This window comes from Ambystoma mexicanum, chromosome 3p, assembly GCF_040938575.1.
Source record: "Ambystoma mexicanum isolate Mex_15411 chromosome 3p, UKY_AmexF1_1, whole genome shotgun sequence".
NCBI lineage: Eukaryota > Metazoa > Chordata > Amphibia > Caudata > Ambystomatidae > Ambystoma > Ambystoma mexicanum.
In genome coordinates this window covers 743,386,395-743,402,047 of record NC_090925.1, presented here as the reverse complement: position 1 = coordinate 743,402,047, position 15,653 = coordinate 743,386,395, and the positions used below count along the sequence as shown (strand labels likewise).

The window sequence follows — 15,653 nt, the reverse complement described above, 5'->3', positions numbered from 1 at the left end:
ACCACACATCCACCGAACAACAGGAACCACCAATCGTAGTTCACAACACCATTAAACCACAACAAACCCCCATTAAATGAACTTAAAATCCAGATTAAAATGAGAGCATCAAAATCATACATCTCTCACCTACAAACCAGCCAGATCCGATATCAACCCTCAAAAAAAGGACCACAGTGATGTCAGAGGTAGCTCTACTACACTGCCCAAAACAGACTTTTCATCCAAAACAAAGAACCCTGCAATGTAGACATTTCTGTGAAATAGCCCCTTGGAGTGCCTCATGTGCCCGATGGAATTACCAATAATGATCTCAGACCCAAATAACCAGACAGACTCAAAGAATATGGCAAAGTACAACTTTATTATCAGCTCAATAAAGTAGGGCAATCTGGCGAACAAAGAAATGTAGTCCATGCACTTACACTTAAATTTCGATTATACAAAGGCTTTATACCTCAATATGCGTCATCTATGGCGTCATCCTATGTGGCAAACTGTAAAACCTATTGAAGGGAGGGATTGGTTAAGGTAAAATATGTACCTATATATCATATACGTATTAGTAATATCACTGGATTCCCCTTATCCGGTAGGCATGCTTTGAACCACCTCTAAATAAGTACAATACAGATTATAGCAGAATAACAGCAGCGGGTTGGCCTGTCCAACATTGTATAACATGTTGCTGCATAGACCCTATAATTGGTTGGCATTCGCTACCAACCTTGGACTTTCGGCTCGTTAGCAGCATGCAAGCTAAACGAAACTCAGGTGCAGAGAACAACGTCAGGCTACTACCCACTTACCCAATGTTACATATGGGTGTAAAGACTGGTAGGGGGTGATCTGTACTTCTGCTCTCTATATGGTAGAAGGGAGGTACAGAGGACCCCAGCCTAGATTCTCTATTCGGTAGCTATGGTCGAGCAATCAAGGCCTAGCTTCTCAGGAGGTGATGCAGGCTGGTTCTTAAGTACAGTGTAGTCCCTAAGCCCCCACAAAGGAATGTCCACACACTGTATTGGTTAGAACACAGTCTTTATATAATCAAAATTCAAGGTAATGTACACTTATCATAATAACTCACTTTGTACTTAGGAAAATCAACAATGGCAAATATATACAATTCTAAAGTGGTACCACCCTTTGTATTAGATCTCATTAAAGTGCATCAACAATACTGTAACAATGTCACACAGATCAATAGAGTGAAACCAGCAACAGAGAGAGGAGAGAAAATAAGATGGTTTGAGCAATAGGCAGAATACTGGCCCCTACCACTAGACACAGTTCTGTGTTGAGATCCCCCCACCTGGGCAACCTGTAAAATAAAGATATAGCACAAGCCCAGTCCATATATTGTTCTGAAAGTCTTATTCCCTCCTATAATGTTTTTACCCCCCCAATGTACCTGGTGGAGTCGAGTTCTTCAAAGAGGCGTCGACAGATCCTTCTTGAGCGACCCCCTTTCAAGCGGGAGTCACGGATCGTCGAGAGGCGTCGAGAAGCGTCGAGGAACTCAGCGTTCGGCGGCGGGGAATCGACGGCCCTTCTTGAATGCCTTCCCTTTCAAGCGGGAGACATGGGGCGTCGAACGTCCGTCGAGGAACTCGGCGTTCGGCGTCGGGGAATTGACGGCCCTTCTTGAATGTCTTTCCTTTCAAGCGGGAGACACGGGGCGTCGAACGTCCGACAGCAAACAGGGAAGAACGGCGTCGATGAGGCGCCAGCTTCGATCCAAGCGGTGCTCGTCGACGACGGAGCGTTGGCGTCCTGCAAGGCAGAGGCGTGCGGGGCACCTCGATGACAATTGTTCTGGACCGCAAAGATTGTGAAGACGGGGGCCCAGCAATGGCGTTGAGTCATTCGAGTCTTTGTGGTCTTCGGGTGGCGGGAAACCCACCGGCAGGTTTCTCCTCGGCGCGTTGGTCGTCCTCGACTTTCTCCGGCAGGATTAAGCGGTCGACGGTGCGGACGAGGGAGTCCTTCGATTCAAATGTTCTTAGGCAAGGAGCGGACGGCTCCCGTCGTCGGCGGCACGGCGTCAAGTGGCTCCCACGGCTGGGCAACACAACTTCGACAGGCCTCCAGCGGTTACACAGACCTGCGAACCCTGGTCGACGGCAATGGACTTCGACGGCGGCGATGTCCGGGTGCTTCACTTCGATCTCCTCGGCGGTCCCGTCTCGGGTCGGCAGCCTTTCGAGGGTCTGACTTCCAGGGCGCTTCGGCGAAGATGTAGCGGTGCTCGATGATCCCTTGGAGCACGGGAAGAGGGCGCCTTACCAGGTCCTCTCTCGGGTCAGTCCTCGACGAATTCAGCAGCCTTCAGATCGGTCGAAGCAAGTGCAACAGCAAGTCTTCTTCTTCCAGCTGGGCATCGAGGATCAGCAGTTCCAGTTACTCTTAGAGTGGAGACTCAGCTTCTGAACGCTTCTGAACAATTACTAGTGGTGAGAGGTCCCCAGATATACTATTCTGTCTCTCATCCACACTGCTGGCACACACTCAGCAGCCAATCATACAGAAGGGCATTCATGCAGTCAGTCAGCCAATCAGGCACACAGTGCATTCAGGCCACACTCCTCCCTTTCAGACACTCACAACAAGGAATGTGGATTGGGACAAGTACCCAGCCATTCAACACTACACACTGCATTCAGGCCAGTTTCGGGCAGGGCTGTCTCAGTCTTTGTCTCTCATGCCAGAAACCAGACAACCACAACAAGGAGTGTATATTGGTCACACACTCCGTTCACCCAGGTCCCACCCACAGGAGGTACCGACAACATACAGTCACTGGGAAGGCTCCAGTCAGTCTAGCTGGGCCTTCACAACAACACCATATATGGAACTTCCACCCAACAGCCAGTCAGGGGGAAGGGACAGAGTCAGGGCTTCCCAGGACTTTGGGAAAACAAGGTAACAGGCAATAGAAAGCAAGAGGCCACAGGGGCCATCTTGTTTCCTATCAGGAATCAACTGATCCCAATGGCAGGGCCTGGGTATCCCAAAATGGAGGACACCCAGAGCACCTGTCAAATTCAGCATGGAGCTGCCACCAGCCCATACCCTGCTCTGTGGGCCACCCACAGGTGCCCAAAAACATACACTAGGGGCACAGGGTTGTACCCCTACCCATGGGTGCCATAAGGGTATCCCATGGGTCTGTTCACCAAACCAAAAGAGGGAGCTGCACTGCCAGGAGTCCCACATGGACTCCTGGGCATAAAACACGACAGAACACACGATAAAAAGCAGTAAAGGACAAGGATTCAGAGGCCCTGTCCCTCTGATGCATTTCCAGTATCACAGTCGCCCCCCCCAGACTGAGGTGGAGGGTGTCTAATCTCCCACGGGATAGACACCCTCATCCAGACGGTCAACATACCTTCTGGAAAGGCCATCTGCATTATCGTGACTCTTCCCTGGTCTGTGCTCTATGGTGAAGTCTAGCCCTTGCAGGCTAATGGACCACCTGAGCAATTTCGGATTCTCACCCTTCATCTGACTAAGCCACTTCAGGGGCTTATGATCTGTTTGGACCTTGAAGGTAGACCCCGTAAGGGAGGGCCTAAAACGCCTAAGGCTCCAAACTATGCTAAAACACTCCTTTTCAACAGTAGCCCACCTAAGTTCTCTATCCTTGAGTTGTCTACTGATGAATATGATAGGATGTTCTCTCCCTTTGTCATCTAACTGGGACAAGACAGCTCCAATTCCGGTGTCGCAGGCATCCGTCTGGACGATAAAGGGTCGGCTGTAGTCAGGTGCACACAACACAGGTGCCCTACACAGACTTTCTTTCAAGCCATCAAAGGCCCTCTGACAGTCTTCGGTCCAATTAACCTTCCTAGGCTGTTTGGGTGAAGTTAGAGCTGTCAGGGGTGCAGCTATGGTTCCATAGTCTGCCATGAAATTGCGATAGTACCCAGTGAGGCCCAAAAAGGCTCTCACCTGGGTTTGAGTAGTGGGAGTCTCCCAGTTCTGTACATCCTGTACTTTACTGGCGAGAGGTTGGATTTGACCCCCTCCTACCTCATGACCAAGATAGGTAACTTTCCCCTGAGCTATCTGGCACTTGGTGGCCTTGATAGTGAGGTTAGCCCTTTTCAAGGCCTGCAACACCTTATCCAGATGTGTCAAATGCTCTTCCCAGGTGGAACTGTAGACGGCAATGTCGTCTAAGTAAGCCACACAAAAGGCTTCCAGCCCACTGAGCGCATGGTTGACCAATCTCTGGAAGGTGGCAGGGGCATTCTTCAACCCAAAAGGCATGACCCTAAACTGGTAGAGTCCCTCAGGTGTTGAGAAGGCCGTCTTTTCCTTGGCATGGTCCGTCAGAGCTATTTTCCAATAGCCTGAGGTAAGGTCAAAGGTGCTCACAAATTTGGCAGCACCTATGGTGTCCACGAGCTCATCAGCCCTGGGCAATGGGTGTGCGTCAGTTTTGGTGACGGCATTGACTCCTCGGTAGTCCACACTGAACCTCCAATCCTTGGTACCCGCCTGGGAACTTGCCTTGGGGACAAGGACCACTGGACTGGACCAGGGACTGGTTGAGGGTTCAATAACACCCAGATCCAACATCTTGGCGACCTCAGCCTGGATGTGGTTCTTGACGGTATCTGACATACGGTAGCACCTGCTTTTGACAGGCACACTGTCACCAGTGTCAATTTCATGCCTACACCACGGTGTAAGGCCTGGCGTCAGTGAAAATAGAGAGGCATACTGTTGGAGCAAAGCCCTGCAGGCCCTCTGTTGCTCTGTTGTCAAATCCGGAGAGAGATGTACTCCCTCCACTGAGCCATCCTGAGGGTTGCTATGCAGCAAATCAGGAAGGGGCTCACTCTCATCCTCTTCTTGCCCTGAAGCTAGCAAGAGACATGAGACTTCTGCTCGCCGGTGGAAAGGCTTGAGCCTGTTGACATGGAATACCTGAGGGGCTGCCCCAGAGGCTCCCATGTCAACCAGATAATTGACTTCGCCCATCTTGGAGATGATCCTGAAGGGTCCAGTCCACTTGTAAGCTCTAGGCTTGCTAGGCTCCATCACAAGTATTTCCTGTCCCGGAGTCCAATCCACTTGCGAGGCTTTAAGGTCATGCCAGTACTTATTCAATTCCTGGCTGGCCTTGAGATTTGCTGTTGCCTGACCCATCATCTGTGTCATCCTCCGTCTGATGCCTAACACATAGTCCCCCACTTGCTTGGCGGGACCGGGAGGGGTGGCTTCCAAGCCTTCCCTGATCAGGGCGAGGGGCCCCCTCACGGGATGTCCAAAGAGTAACTCAAAGGGGCTGAAACCAACACCCTCTTGGGGTACCTCTCTGTAAGCAAACAGCAGGCATGGCAGGAGGAGATCCCATTTCCTCCTTAGGGGTTCTTTTAAAGCCCCTAGCATGCCCTTGAGAGTTTTATTAAATCCCTCAACCAGACCATTGGTCTGGGGGTGGTAAGAGGTGGAGAACTTGTAGGTTACCCCGCACTCTTTCCACATGGTTTTCATGTAACTAGACATGAAGTTGGATACTCTGTCAGAGACAACCTCCTTGGGGAATCCAACACGGGTGAAAATGCCCAGGAGAGCCCTGGCAACCACCTTGGCAGTAACAGTCCGAAGGGGTATTGCCTCAGGGTACCTGGTGGCATGATCTACCAAGACCAGGATGAACCGATGTTCACCTGAAGTGGGAGGGTCAAGGGGACCGACGATGTCGATGCCCACCCTCTCAAATGGTGTGCCAACCACTGGCAATGGTTGCAGTGGGGCAATGACACTGCCTCCAGTCTTGCCAGACAACTGACAAGTTGGGCAGGTCCTGCAGTGGGACTCCACCTCTACTCCCATCCGTGGCCAGTAGAAATGGGCAGAGAGCCTCTGCTTAGTCTTCTTGATCCCAAGATGACCAGCCAAGGGCACCTCATGTGCCAACTGCAGTAGGAAGGGCCTGTAAACCTGGGGTACCACCAACCTCTTGAGGGCACCAGGTTCAGGCTTAGTGGGCTCATTAACAAGGAGCTCACCCTCCCAATAAATCCGGAATGTCCTAGGCACTTTTCCTTGTGCCTGGGACAGGGCCTGTTTCTTCAGTCCCTCGAGAGAGTGGCACTCTCTCTGTCCCTTACAGAAGTCTGCCCGGGAGGGTCCCCCTTCAGATAACAAGCATTGAAGGTCGGGATGATCCTCCGGGTTGAGAACCTCTCCCCCAGGAGAGTCTTCTGTCTCTTCTCCCACAGGAGCTGAGTTTGGGTTTTCCACTGGACCCAGCCCGTCCGGAGCATGGACCCCAATGGGTGCTGTCGGAACAGCAGGAAGAGAAGGTGTTCCCTCCACAGAGGTGGCCTTCTTGGTCTTCCTTCTTCTTGCTTTAGGCCTTGCCTTTGGCTCGGGTACCTGACTCACAGCCAGACCCGGTGTCACCTGTGACCTAGTGACTGCAGCAGCAGTCATGGGAAGACCATCCGAGATCAACCCCAACTCTACTAGATCATTTCCTAACAGAATGTTAGCAGGGACATTGTCCTGAACCAGGACAGGAAGCTTTGCTGTCTTGTCTCCAATCATGAGTGTGACTAAGGCTACAGGCGATAATTTGGGAGGCCCACCAGCTAACCTGGTGGTTCTCAGAGGAGCACCTACATAGTCCTCTGGCTTGAGCAGGGTCCTGTCCACCACTGTCATGCTTGCCCCAGTGTCTCTCAAACCAGTAGAAGGCTGGCCATTCAAGAGGACACTTCTCAAAAACCTACGGGTGTTCTGTGGGATAGTCACCAGTACTTCTGCATACTGGTCCCAGGCCCCAAGGGACACTAAGGAAATCTCTACCGGAGCACCAAATGTGATCCCGGTAGAGGAGGGGAGGACAGTGGCCTCCACCTCAGACACGGGGTAAGGGTAGGTCAGGCTGACAGCCTGTACTCCAAGTGCCTTACCTTTACACTTGGAGTCACCCCTTCTGTGATCCAGAGCCCCACAGTCCCAACAAGTGCCAGGAGTGCGGGGTACGTTACTGGAACCACTTATTCCCACCCACAGATGATTTATCCCCACTAGATTGTTGGGTCTTGGGAGAGGAAGGTTTAGGTTTACCCAACTGTGACTGCTTGTGGGACTCCTCAGCTTTCTGAGAGGCCCCCTTTTCTTTGTCCTTGTCCTTCCCACTGGAGTCCTTAGGGGACACCCGGTGGGAGACCCACTTGTCAGCCAACCTAGCCAGCTTAAAGGGGTCCAAAATGTTCTGGTCAGCCACATACTGATGCAGCTCTGGTGAACAGGCTTCAGGAAAATGCTCAAAAAACAAGAGGTGGGACAATTCAACAAAAGTCTTAACCTTGTATCCATCAATCCACCCCATCATGTTCATGTGCGCAGCACTCACCCAGTCAACCCAAGACACATTCTCTCTTTTCTTAAAATCCCTGAACCTTTTAAGGTATTGGGTAGGTGTCTTGCCAAACTTGGCAATCAAAGCAGACTTCATACACTCATACTGACCCCTTTCTTCCACACTCAGCTTCAGAATACAGTCATATCCAGTTTGAGGCACTCTGCTTAACAAACACTTAGCCCAATCTCTTTTATCAACATCATGAATCGCACAAGCCATTTCAAACGCTTCAATCCATTGGAGGATATCTGAACCCTCCACAAATACACCAACCAAATGTTTCATAAACTTGGTGGCTGGGGACCTGACACTCTCACTGGTTTTAGCTGAAGTCTCCACTCTAGCTTTCTCTAGCTGGATTCTCTGACATTCAGTGTCCTGGCTCTTGAATTCAAGGGCCTTATTTCTGAGTTCAAGATCCCTATTCTTGAGCTCCACTTGTTGAGCCAACTCCTCTTTCTTAAGTTCAGCATCTATTTCCAACTTGCGGTATTCAAAGGCCAATTTCATCCTTAATAACTCAAGCTCCAAGGAATTGCTGGGGTTTGGAACAGAGGCAGCAGGAATGGTGGCATTCCCAGAAACAGATTCAGCAGAAACCCCAGGGGCAGAGTCCTCATTGGTTGCATTCCCCCCCTCATCAAGAGTTTCACCATCAGTCTGGTAGTCCACCAGGGCAGCTATCAGCTCAGCCCTAGACGTATCCACAAAGTCTAACTCCCTGGCTTCACAAGCACTCTGGAGAGCCTCCAAGCTCATCCGAGTCAATTTGCCATTTGCAATAGACTCCATTGTTTGTAATGCAGTTATCTTGTACACAACTAAACCTTAATTTAATAAAGTGCAGATATTTTGTAAGTGACACGGTTATACACTGATTCTTAAAACCATAAGCATCCCACCGCTGCCACCAGCTGTAAAGACTGGTAGGGGGTGATCGGTACTTCTGCTCTCTATATGGTAGAGGGGAGGCACAGAGGACCCCAGCCTAGATTCTCTATTCGGTAGCTATGGTCGAGCAATCAAGGCCTAGCTTCTCAGGAGGTGATGCAGGCTGGTTCTTAAGTACAGTGTAGTCCCCAAGCCCCCACAAAGGAATGTCCACACAATGTATTGGTTAGAACACTGTATTTATATAATCAATATTCAAGGTTATGTACACTTATCATAATAACTCACTTTGTACTTAGGAAAATAAACAATGGCAAATATATACAATTCTAAAGTGGTACCACCCTTTGTATTAGATCTCATTAAAGTGCATCAACAATACTGTAACAATGTCACACAGATCAATAGAGTGAAACCAGCAATAGAGAGAGGAGAGAAAATAAGATGGTTTGAGCAATAGGCAGAATACTGGCCCCTACCACTAGACACAGTTCTGTGTGGAGATCCCCCCACCTGGGCAACCTGTAAAATAAAGATATAGCACAAGCCCAGTCCATATATTGTTCTGCAAGTCTTATTCCCTCCTATAATGTTTTTACCCCCCCAATGTACCTGGTGGAGTCGAGTTCTTCGAAGAGGCGTCGACAGATCCTTCTTGAGCGACCCCCTTTCAAGCGGGAGTCACGGATCGTCGAGAGGCGTCGAGAAACTCGGCGTTCGGCGGCGGGGAATCGACGGCCCTTCTTGAATGCCTTCCCTTTCAAGCGGGAGACACGGGGCGTCGAACGTCCGTCGAGGAACTCAGCGTTCGGCGTCGGGGAATCGACGGCCCTTCTTGAATGTCTTCCCTTTCAAGCGGGAGACACGGGGCGTCGAACGTCCGACAACAAATAGGGTAGAACGGCGTCAATGAGGCGGCAGCTTCGATCCAAGCGGTGCTCGTCGACGACGGAGCGTTGGCGTCCTGCAAGGCAGAGGCGTGCAGGGCACCTCGATGACAATTGTTCTGGACCGCAAAGATTGTGAAGACGGGGGCCCAGCAAGGGCGTTGAGTCGTTCGAGTCTTTGTGGTCTTCGGGTGGCGGGAAACCCACCGGCAGGTTTCTCCTCGGCGCGTTGGTCGTCCTCGACTTTCTCCGGCAGGATTAAGCGGTCGACGGTGCGGACGAGGGAGTCCTTCGATTCAAATGTTCTTAGGCAAGGAGCGGACAGCTCCGGTCGTCGGCGGCACGGCGTCAAGTGGCTCCCACGGCTGGGCAACACAACTTCGACGGGCCTCCAGCGGTTACACAGACCTGCGAACCCTGGTCGACGGCAATGGACTTCGACGGCGGCGATGTCCGGGTGCTTCACTTCGATCTCCTCGGCGGTCCTGTCTCGGGTCGGCAGCCTTTCGAGGGTCTGACTTCCAGGGCGCTTCGGCGAAGATGTAGCGGTGCTCGATGATCCCTCGGAGCACGGGAAGAGGGCGCCTTACCAGGTCCTCTCTCGGGTCAGTCCTCGACGAATTCGGCAGCCTTCAGATCGGTCGAAGCAAGTGCAACAGCAAGTCTTCTTCATCCAGCTGGGCGTCGAGGATCAGCAGTTCCAGTTACTCTTAGAGTGGAGACTCAGCTTCTGAACGCTTCTGAACAATTACTAGTGGTGAGAGGTCCCCAGATATACTATTCTGTCTCTCATCCACACTGCTGGCACACACTCAGCAGCCAATCATACAGAAGGGCATTCATGCAGTCAGTCAGCCAATCAGGCACACAGTGCATTCAGGCCACACTCCTCCCTTTCAGACACTCACAACAAGGAATGTGGATTGGGACAAGTACCCAGCCATTCAAAAATACACACTGCATTCAGGCCAGTTTCGGGCAGGGCTGTCTCAGTCTTTGTCTCTCATGCCAGAAACCAGACAACCACAACAAGGAGTGTATATTGGTCACACACTCCATTCACCCAGGTCCCACCCACAGGAGGTACCCACAACATACAGTCACTGGGAAGGCTCCAGTCAGTCTAGCTGGGCCTTCACAACAACACCATATATGGAACTTCCACCCAACAGCCAGTCAGGGGGAAGGGACAGAGTCAGGGCTTCCCAGGACTTTGGTAAAACAAGGTAACAGGCAATAGAAAGCAAGAGGCCACAGGGGCCATCTTGTTTCCTATCAGGAATCAACTGATCCCAATGGCAGGGCCTGGGTATCCCAAAATGGAGGACACCCAGAGCACCTGTCAAATTCAGCATAGAGCTGCCACCAGCCCATACCCTGCTCTGTGGGCCACCCACAGGTGCCCAAAAACATACACTAGGGGCACAGGGTTGTACCCCTACCCATGGGTGCCATAAGGGTATCCCATGGGTCTGTTCACCAAACCAAAAGAGGGAGCTGCACTGCCAGGAGTCCCACATGGACTCCTGGGCAGGAAACACGACAGAACACACGATAAAAAGCAGTAAAGGACAAGGATTCAGAGGCCCTGTCCCTCTGATGCATTTCCAGCATCACAGTGGGGCCCCGCGGTCTCTGCCCACACGATCTGCTCGCACCTACCTGGCCAGAAGGCTGGCGTCTCCTTTCCTGCAACGCTGGTAGTTGCCTTGGAGATGTGGCATTCCCGTCTCCAGGTTACAGGCTCTTTGCGCTGGTCACGTGACGAATCAGCTGATTCCAGCACGTAGGTGCAGCCTCCGCCTCTCGCCAAGTCCACAAAAGCGTTCCTCTTCCTTGTAACGCTGCTTCTAATTAGCGTTACCTTACTGATTTCAATTCGTTAACGAACTCTTGACCAAGGAATGTCCTTTCGACCTGCTTCAGCTTGCTCCCTTGGCCTTGTTTGAACTGGACACTGCTCCTGACCCGGATCTGTTAGGCAGAATCCTGTGCAGTTCCCTTGGGGACCACTGCAAGAAGATTAAGACTACAGGAGTAAGCAGTAAACCCAATTGGTAGCAGTCTGTACCACCCAGATTTACCTGGTAGCTGTGGTTGAGCAGTCAGACTTCTCCCAAGAAGAGTAGGGCAGTATACAGAGGATACACAATAGGGCTAAAAACACAGTAGAGCAAGCAAACACTGACCAGAGCTTGGTATCAAAAGTATATAATTATTTATTGAACACACACTTAAGGAAATACACTGGCACTATAAATCAATGCAAGTTCAAACACAATCAGAAAAGTACACACACCTCCCTTAAGAATTATTAGACAAGTCTAAGTCAAAACACTACTATTTGTCAAAACAGATGCGAGCGCATAACTTAGATGGCACTCCAATAATTAAGTTAAAGGGAGAGAAAAAAACAGGTCATGAAAATAAAACAGTTCCCAACACTTTTCTAAGACCAAAACAAGTTAGTGAAGGCAGAGTTACTGTAGAGCCAGGCCCACTTTAAATGGAGCAAGGTGAAATGTGCCCAAGATCACACAGTTTAGAAATGCATTCAAGTCTTTGTAAAAATGTTCAAAAGAGGTTGGGTTGATTCAGAAGGTAAAGTTAGAAGGTCTGGGGGCCAACCTAGTTGGAAAGCCAAGGATTTAAGAGTCACCTTTAGCAAACCGTAGAAAGGGAGGCCAGGTGGAACACAGTACCTTTAAAGTTGAGGAAGCTCCAGCAGTGGCAGTTGTTCCTGGCAGCGGGTGCAGTTCGTGGTTTCGACCAGGGGAAGAGAAGATCTCGTCGAGGAGGAAACTTGGAGTCGTTGCACTGCCCAGGGAAGAGACCACCCGCGGAGTTCGTCGGTTAAAAGGTGCGTTCCTTTTATTCGCGGTCACAGTGGTGAAGCTTGGCTATCCGGCCGCCGGGGTGCTTGGCACGGGTGATTCGACCAAGAGACGTCCTGGAAGGCGAAATGGTGAACTGGTTGATCCCACCAGCTCAGAGGAAGAAGACTCTTACAGCAGAAGATCTTCTCTTGTCGTCGGGAAAGTGGTGAGGTCGTTGCAGCAGGGCTCCACCAGTGGTGTCTTCGTTGCAGATGGCTCAGCTTCTCTCCTTTTCGGATTTCTTAGGACCTGTGGCAACTTCTGAAGTTCCATTCCCACAAGCCCTGCTTTTATGCAGAAAAACCCCCATTCAACAGCCTAGCTGTCACTCATACATGCTAAGTGGTGAGCCGGGCGGCTCACCACTGGGCCAATCACACAAGAGTGCGACTTGAGTTGCTAAGGCAACGCAGTCCAGGGTGCCCATTCCCCCACCCACACATCCTGTGGAACCCAGACAGAGTGGCACTAGTTGGAGGGCTTCTGTGGAGAAGCCCGCCAAAAAGTGGAACAAAGGGCCCGACCTTGGTTGGAGTTTCAGAGGTGGACACAAACGCCATTTTAGAAAAGAGTTCTGGCGAAAAGACCCAACCGGTGATTTTATATTAAATAATTAAACCAGCTGTATCTTTAACATTGCACCAAAAAGTGGTGCATTTAAAATCAATGGGAAAATCCCATAGGAAATATTCCAGTGGAATATTTTGCGTGGTAACTTTTTTCCTGTAGCAGCTCCCTCTTATCTGCAGGTTTGAGGTCTGAGCAACGCCCCGGCCTATTCAGCTTGGCAGTGAGTAACACCCAATTAGTCCATCATCTCTTATCAGACAGGCCCCAAGCCACAGCTTCTCCTTTGTAGTTGACCTTGCAGCCTGTTCTGTGTTCTGGAACTTTCAAGGGAGTGTAGGTACACCATTATCTTCGTCTGAAGCTCAATGAATATCCTTTGTTTTCGACTTACTTCTGAATCACGCGTGAGGAGACCACAATTTTGTCAATTTCAACGTTTTATTTAGTGCTATTTAAGTCAATTAAGCAGGGTGTCATTACTCCTTTTGGCCTCTAGAGACTTGGTTGCTCTACCTCACATAAGCTTTCTGCATCCTTGACTGTCCAGTACTTGGCTCTTACAGATGTTTTCTTCTTTGCTTAATCTCAGAGAAATATGTCTTACATACATGGCTTATCATCTTGTCTCCCTTTGTACCTTCCAATTATTCCTTGATGTGGCATCCTTGATCCCAGGCCAATAGACTCCCCTTTATTCCTCACACAAAGCTGTTTCTCCACCGTCTCCTGACTCTGAATCCCTAGTCTGTCACTGAGGTAGCTTGATTGGTTTCAACATGAGTCCAGCGTCCATCTTTTTCTCATGGCCGCTTCAGTCACGTTACATTTTCTTCTACAGCAAGCCTCTATATGTCTTATCTACCTTTTCGTTTCTCTGTATGTACATTCACTTTTTTTGTAACTGTAATGGGTTATTTATAACGCGCTTAATACCCAGAGGTTTCTTAACGCGGACCCGGGGATCGAACCTGTGTTGCTCTGCATCTGTTGTGATCTTGAGTGTCGTGTAGGCAGAAGAGACCTCCGTCCCCAAGTGCCGCACAGCAAGGACCAAAATCACTCCCTGTGCAGCCCTTGAGGCCACAGGTGGAGATGTCACTCCGGAACCACGAACCTCTGGAGAACCCGATCCGCTGCAAGAAAACAATAGTTAAGTACCAAACAATCAAGTAAGCAGCAATACCAAGCAACGTGACAAAAGCTTACCAGGCATAACTGAAGAAGGGCTGTAAACATAGGAGGTAAGGGTTCCGGGACTCACTATACAGCACCACTCAGGTTGGAGCATCCAGGAGTGGTATAGTGTAGTGTCCACGTGATGTCAAGAACGTAATCAGGCTATGAGGTTCCAAAACATGAAGTCCAGGTTACCAGATGCAAAGGGAAGTTCCGTGTGGCAGTCCGATAAACAATCCGTGGTCGGTGAACATCCAGTGTAAGTTAATGCCAAAAGGGAATTCCAAGGATAGTCAGTGTAACAAAAACGAGTCGAAAAACCAAGCTATCCTAAGTCCAACAAGAAGAAGTACGTGACGCCAAACAGGTTACGACTAACAGCTGTGAAGCAGCGAGTATACGGAAATCTGCGTTTAAATACTCGCGGTACTGGCGTTACCCTGTGTCACGTGACATGTCGTCACATCACGTGTCCGACCTACCGGGTCACGTGAGCGAGCAACAGCTGTCACGCGATGTGGTAGTCCAACGCGGATTCTCTGGGCTGCCAGACGCCATGGAAGTTGCCAGTGTAAGAAAGGGCGTAACTTGGAAAGTGTTCTGTTTCCCATGAGGCGCGATCGTCCAGGCGGGGCAGCGTAGAGCACATGTGAGTCCCGGACCGTGGAAGTGGAAAGTGATGGAATGGGGGAGAGGGGCGAGCAACTGGGATTCCAAGGTCTCGGGCAGGGGAGGTATGATTGTCAGAAGTGCGTGGGACAGGGGGTATGACAGCGTCGTCTTGCTTCCAAGACGAGCGCGTTGCACCCTGAGCTATCCTCCCGAGACTTCATCTCTACTCACTTATTTCTTTGCTGCACATGATTTCTTTATATTCGATTACATGTTTCTCTTGTTACTTCAGTTACATCTTCATTCTTTAAGTATTTGCATATCGTTTCAGTGCATCTTCGTGTCTTTTATTCATGACGTCACTCTACCCTTATCCAATTTCACTTATAGCTCTTTGATGTCTAATGGTGTGTGCAGACATCCTTTCACCCTTTTAATGCGAGGGTACATACAAAACGGTTGCCTGAGTGAATATCATCTTTCACACACTAGATGCAGTATTGGGACAATACCTGTTGTCACATATAGGGCTCTTCTACTCCTGTTCTAGTATGTCAGAGGTGAGGGGGTGGGAGCTACAGATGATTTCTACATCTACATTCCTCAACCACCTCCTCTTCTTCAATCTTCTTATTCTTTTCTCCATATCTTGGTTACTTCGGGATCCATACTTTTGTGATCCACCGTCAGGTCACCTGTATTCTTTATATTCTCATCCACACTCCAGGTCATGTGACAGCATTCTCCAGTCAGTTGACCGAACACCCAACGTCCAATATAGTTCTTATGCAACGTCCAATATACTTCTTATGAACCTTTGGGTAATAAAACTTCATCCCTGGGTGTGCCAGCAAACTCTACTTTATGTTCTCATGGGTGGTGTTTTCAGTCTGTGGTGTATGTTCACTTTTCACATTGATCAATACCTTCATCCCAATAGCTTTCTTAGCTGTCTTCTTGCATTGTCCGATAATGATCCTTACAAGACAGAATCCTAATAATACCAACAGTAGTATTGCTCCAGGTAGTTGGAAGGTATTTATTAACCAAGTTGCAATCCTTGAAAACGGAGACGAAAAACAATCCACTTCCTCTCTCTCATCGACTTCATCCTCCATCTTCGTATGCAGGGTTGTCAGCAAAGTTATTGCTTCTGTCAGGGTTCCATTTTCTCCATCATGGGCGGGTGTGAATGTACAGCAAGAAGGCCCGATCTTGGCACACAACACCTCCTTCTATTGCTGT

At 49.8% G+C, this 15,653-nt stretch overlaps 1 protein-coding gene across 4 annotated transcripts in view; it reads left to right on the top strand.

Moving 5' to 3' along the window:
* ITGAL (integrin subunit alpha L) overlaps positions 1 to 15,653 on the top strand; it is a 1,445,000-nt gene that overhangs the window by 834,143 nt on the left and 595,204 nt on the right. The gene's annotated exons all lie outside the window — the stretch shown is intronic.